This window comes from Doryrhamphus excisus, chromosome 17 (assembly GCF_030265055.1).
Source record: "Doryrhamphus excisus isolate RoL2022-K1 chromosome 17, RoL_Dexc_1.0, whole genome shotgun sequence".
In the NCBI taxonomy this organism is placed as follows: Eukaryota; Metazoa; Chordata; class Actinopteri; order Syngnathiformes; family Syngnathidae; genus Doryrhamphus; species Doryrhamphus excisus.
The window spans coordinates 16,523,909-16,530,000 of NC_080482.1; the positions used below are offsets into that span (position 1 = coordinate 16,523,909).

General features: G+C 42.3%; 2 protein-coding genes across 2 annotated transcripts in view; both read right to left on the bottom strand.

The window, feature by feature from the left end:
- sv2a (synaptic vesicle glycoprotein 2A) overlaps nucleotides 1–1,850 on the bottom strand; it is a 40,539-nt gene extending 38,689 nt beyond the window's left edge. Inside the window, exon 1 of the mRNA XM_058054067.1 lies at nucleotides 1,774–1,850. The gene's annotated coding sequence lies outside the window, so the exon portion shown is untranslated. The remainder of the gene's footprint in view (nucleotides 1–1,773) is intronic.
- Nucleotides 1,851–4,328: 2,478 nt separating this feature from the next.
- Nucleotides 4,329–6,092, bottom strand: part of mtmr11 (myotubularin related protein 11) — a 39,534-nt gene continuing 37,770 nt past the window's right edge. The window contains exon 18 of the transcript XR_009119978.1: nucleotides 4,329–4,632. The gene's annotated coding sequence lies outside the window, so the exon portion shown is untranslated. The remainder of the gene's footprint in view (nucleotides 4,633–6,092) is intronic.

Here is a 6,092-nt window from a genome sequence, read left to right on the forward strand (position 1 = left end):
CATTTATTGAATATGGATTTGCAGTTATGTAAACAGCTGAAATATTAGTATTAGAACTCAAGTCCGCTCAAAGATGACATTTGACTGGAGACATTTTGAAGCTATTTTTGGATTACAGATGATTCAAAATGGCTATAGTAATAATAATAATAATAACGCCATAATCATAATATGAACACAGGCTAAAACTCAACTCTGAATCACACTTCCTGTCACTTCCTGTCCACACACAAGCTTATTTTCCGAGTGTAAAAGAGATTATAAAGCCGTTATTACACATCTAGAGGGCGCTAATAATAATAAATATTGAAATATTCATTCAAATATTCATTTTCTACCGCTTATCCTCACGAGACCTCGACCCGCCGGGATGCTGGAGCCTATCCCAGGTGTCTATCCCGGGCGAGAGGCGGGGTACAACCCCGGACCGGTGGCCAGCCAATCACAGGGCACATATAGACAAACAACCATTCACACTCACATTCATACCTATGGACAATTTGGAGTGGCTAATTAACCTAGCATGTTTTTGGAATGTGGGAGGAAACCGGAGTAAAACCGGAGAAAACCCACGCATGTACGGATGGCCGAGTGTGGAATTGAACTTGGGTCTCGGGTCCGCCGTGAAAAGCCCATGAAAATATATGATTTATAAATCGGTCGGAGTTGGAACCAATTAACCACGCTAAACGAGAGATTACATATCTTGAATAATAACTGCTTCAAAATCAGTATTGTTTTTAAGATGACAAGCCCGATATATTTGAGCAAAATGTCTTTAAAAACATGGCTGGCAGAGGAGTAAAAATTAATATGCTTCAATAATATGATATTTTTACATTTAATAGCACAACTATTGTTAATACTGTCAACACCGAGCCATTTATTTGTGTTTCTGAGCGGTGAACTACAACTACAATGGTGAACTTTGTCGACACCTGGTGGACACTACTGGTCACTGCACTCAAGATGTGTTTCTGAGCGTCTTCACACTACAATGGTGAACATTGCGCTTGATCTTTGTCGACATCTGGTGGACACTACTGGTCACTGCACTCAAGATGGAGCGTTACGACGTTATGCGTAACATTTATTTTTGGTGTTAGTTTGAAAAGTAAGTACATAGCGAAATAGCGAGAAAAATCGGCAACAATAAATTAATTAAATAAATTACAATATTTCATCCGCGTTCACGCTTTTAAAAGAGTATTATTTCACACTTCCGGTTAGTGCCCGCCCCCTCTCCCATGGACACGCACACGCACGTGCTGAAAGACTGACAGCAAGTGGATGTTGGCGCTGTTAGGACTGATTGGGTCTGCTGTGGTTTCGGTTTTGGTTTTGGTCTTGGTCTTGGTCGCGGCTTCCAAAGAAGACGCATGATGAGGTTCTGGCCGGAGGAGGCGCATGCCGCGCTGCCGGTACCATGACACCCCAGACATGGACCTTCTGTGGAGGATCCTGGCGGCTTTCAGCTTCGATTGTTGCAAGTCTTCATCCTCGACGAGGTGAGCGGATATGATGACATTATTATTACATATTATATAACTCCTTAGTGCATCAAATGCTTTTGTTTCATATTTACAATATGTGAATTTTCATGCTAAACGCTCACATGGATTGGGGATTGTTCTTGCATAACAACGCGTGTCCAATGAGGACAACAATAAAACCTATTATTATATTATTGGAACAGTTATTGTCTGCATCCAAATTCAGAATAAGTGTTGAATTTTTAATGCACTTTAAATGATATTAATTGGTCATACTTACCGAGGACGTCATTAATAGCGACGATCGATTGCAGCTTGTTCTTATTTGGCCAACGAATCGTCAGTGAAAAACACCTGCTGCACAAATTAACAAATGAAATACAAGCTACACGTCATATTTGCCTTTTATGAATATAATAATGTGCCGTTTTTAATAGTGTTTATTTTTGTAGCGTGCACGGAGAGCCGTGTATAATATTTGGGTTTCTATAAACGGGGACGTATTGGCATTTGTGGCGCCCCCTGTGGGTGGTGTTGAAAATGCTTTAAATACATGCTAGCATGCTATATACGGTGTGATACTTGCTAGCATGTCATATATGGTGTGTGATACATGCTAGCGTGATATATACGGTGTGTGATACATGCTAGCGTGCTATATACGGTGTGTGATACATGCTAGCGTGCTATATACGGTGTGTGATACATGCTAGCGTGCTATATACGGTGTGTGATACTTGCTAGCATGTCATATACGGTGTGTGATACATGCTAGCATGCTATATACGGTGTGTGATACACGCTAGCGTGCTATATACGGTGTGTGATACATGCTAGCATGCTATATACGTTGTGTGATACATGCTAGCGTGCTATATACGGTGTGTGATACATGCTAGCGTGCTATATACGGTGTGTGATACATGCTAGCGTGCTATATACGGTGTGTGATACATGCTAGCGTGCTATATACGGTATATGATACATGCTAGCGTGCTATATACGGTGTGGGATACATGCTAGCGTGCTATATACGGTGTGTGATACATGCTAGCGTGCTCTATACAGTGTGTGATACATGCTAGTGTGCTATATACGTTGTGTGATACATGCTAGTGTGCTATATACGTTGTGTGATACATGCTAGCGTGCTATTTACGGTGTGTGATACATGCTAGCGTGCTATTTACGGTATATGATGCATGCTAGCGTGCTATATACGGTATGCGATACATGGTAGCATACTAGTATGCGATACATGGTAGCATACTAGTATGCGATACATGCTAGCATGCTAGTATGCGATACATGCTAGCATGCTATATATACGGTATATGATACATGCCAGCATGCCATATACGGTATGCGATACATGGTAGCATGCTACGTATGGTATGTGATACATGCTAGCATACTAGTATGCGAGACTTGCTAGCATACTAGTATGTGATATATGCTAGCATACTAGTATGTGATATATGCTAGCATACTAGTATGCAAGACTTGCTAGCATGCTATATACGGTATGCGATATATGCTAGCATACTAGTATGCGATACATGCTAGCATACTATTATGCGAGACTTGCTAGCATGCTATATACGGTATGTGATACATGCTAGCATACTATTATGCGAGACTTGCTAGCATGCTATATACTGTATGTGATACATGCTAGCATGCTATACACGGTGTGTGATACATGCTAGCATGCTATATACAGTATGTGATACATGCTAGCGTGTGATACATGGTAGCATGCCAGTATGCGATACATGCTAGCATACTAATATGCGATACATACTAGCATGCTATATATGGTATGTGATACATGCTAGCGTGCTATATACGGTATGCGATATATGCTAGCGTGCTATATACAGTGTGTGATACATGCTAGAGTGCTATATGCGGTTTGTGATACATGCTAGCGTGCTATATACGGTATGTGATACATGCTAGCGTGCTATATACGGTATGCGATATATGCTAGCATACTAGTATGCAATATATGCTTGCATACTAGTATGCAAGACTTGCTAGCATGCTATATACGGTATGCGAGACTTGCTAGCATGCTATATACGGTATGCGATACATGCTAGCATGCCATATACGGTATGCGATACTTGCTAGCATGCCATATATGGTATGCGATACATGATAGCATACTAGTATGCGAGACTTGCTAGCATGCTATATACGGTATGTGATACATGCAAGCACACCATATACGGTATGCTATATATGCTAGCATACTAGTATGCAGGACTAAAATCAGACATAATATACTCACACACGTTAGCATCGGGGGAGGGACTTCTTGCGGTGGCTAACATAACGTAGCGCTCTTAATCTACCAATAACGTAACAACACGGTACGTTCACAAACATCAGAATTATCAACGGCAACGTTACAGGTTGTTACAGTAACATCACTGCCACCTAGCGACCGGTGTAGAACACTACATTCCAATGTCTTTGGAGTTTTAGTTGGGAGTCATTTTATGCCTGAATGCTTACTTTGAGCCAAACATATATAACATATGCCGGAAGTGCAATATTTGAGAAAACTGTGATAAAAACCATAATGTGGAAAGGGGCGACTGTAATAACGGCGCCACCATGACGTGTATTTGTGTGAAAACTAATAGGACACCCCACACGGGTGTGACCCACATGTGACCCTTTCGTGCGCAGTGGTGCCGGAGTAGAAGACTTGGCGTAAGCCGGGTTTGAACCCGGTTCAAGTGCGGCTGACCTGAACGTCTCCTCATCCCTCGCAGGTCCCCCGCCAAGCTGAGCTCCAGCCAGGCAGGCAGCCTGGACAGCAGCTCCCTGACGGGCTCCTTGTCCCTGGGTCCGGACCTGCCTCACTGCCAGTGCTGCATCTCCTACGAGGCCCGCCTCAAGCGCCTGTCGTGCGGCCACCTCTACTGCGACCCGTGCTGCGACCACATCGTCAACCTGGCCTTCGAGGACATCGAGGGCCTCTCCGACTACCCTTGCCCCGTGTGTAAGTCCATGTGCCGGCTGGGGGGCTTGGGCCCGTCGTCGTCCGGATGCTTTTACGGGCCCTACGGCGCCCAGCACGGGAACTGCTGGGAGTGATGGCTGAAGGACTTCCTGTCTGGAAGATCTGCAAAGTGCCAAATGCTTGTCAATAAACGCTAATCCAACATGGCCGTCATGGTGTTTCATGAACTTTGCTTTTAATGAACAAAAATGTCTCAAAGATGCAACCGTGCAACGAGGTCTCACTTTGTTCCATTTTCTGTGGAAAGCATTTTGCACCTTTGTGTCCTGACGTTTTTATCTTTTCAAAACGCTGCTGTGTAGTTTCATGCTACCTTTTTAAGTCGTCCAGATCATATTTATTTTGTTTAAAAAAATAAAAGTTGTGAGCTGTGTGCAAAATATTTGGGAGCGGGGGTGTCTTTTTCTTTTTTGGATGGTTTTATTATCGGGACAAAAACATGCCAAATACAAAAACATAACACTTTTTTTTGACATTTTTAGCAAGAAAATCAAAAAACCCAAAAAGATGCGTACCCATATTTTATTCAATAAAAAAATCCATTTTTTAACGAATGTCTTTTCTGTTGCAGGACTTGAAAGGTGAACCTATGGATGATCGTTTTCAGCTATAGTTGCCCCAAAAATGTCTTGGACAAATCAGCAGAAGATATTCTCCCTGGAGATCTATTTTGCGACAAAATCATACCAGAGTGTACAGATTCAGTTTGGAAAACGTTTCCATTGTCGCAACTTTCCACCAAAATCAACGATTGTTAGTTGGGTTACGAAGTTCAGAGAGCATGGGACTGTAGTGAACTTATGTTCTAAAGCAGGGGTGCTCATTAAGTCGATCGCGAGCTACCGGTCGATCGCGGAGGTGGTACTGGTCGATCGCGGCGTGACATTAAAAAAATATCATCCCAGCATCAATGCCGTCACTTGATTGACATACAGGGCAGCCATTCAGATGACAACTGAATGTTGCCCTTCGGGCGACCAATCAAATCAAACGACGTCTCTAAGTGCAGCAGAACTTACGATGTCAGCCTATCATCCATCCCCGTTACTTGATTGACATACAGGACAACCAGTCAGATGACAACTGAATTTTGACCTTTAGGTCACCGCTCATGCGTAAACAACGATGCAAAGTGCTAAGCTAGTCGGCGAATTGCGTCAGATTTTAAGCCCTCGCTAAAGTTTATGGTCACTAAAATGAGTGAAGGAGCTGGACCAAGTAAAAAGGCAAAAACTGGACCAAGTAAAAAGGCAAAAACATATCACTTCCATACGGATATGGAATATTATACGGATATTATGATACGGATATTATCCATGACTGATAAACATTTGGAAGTGTGCTTGAGGCTGGCTATCAGCAGCTACTGTCCGGACTATGCATTCCTGGCTGGTTCAATTCAGTGCAAGTCATCAAAGTAAACTCAGGTAATTACAAAAAATGTTAATAGTTAATTATGTGTGTTTTGCAATATTGGCTCATTTGGTTATGTAAGGTACATCAACATACATTGTACGTACAAATAATCCTCAATACATTTGAAAATAAATAGATGTTTTGCA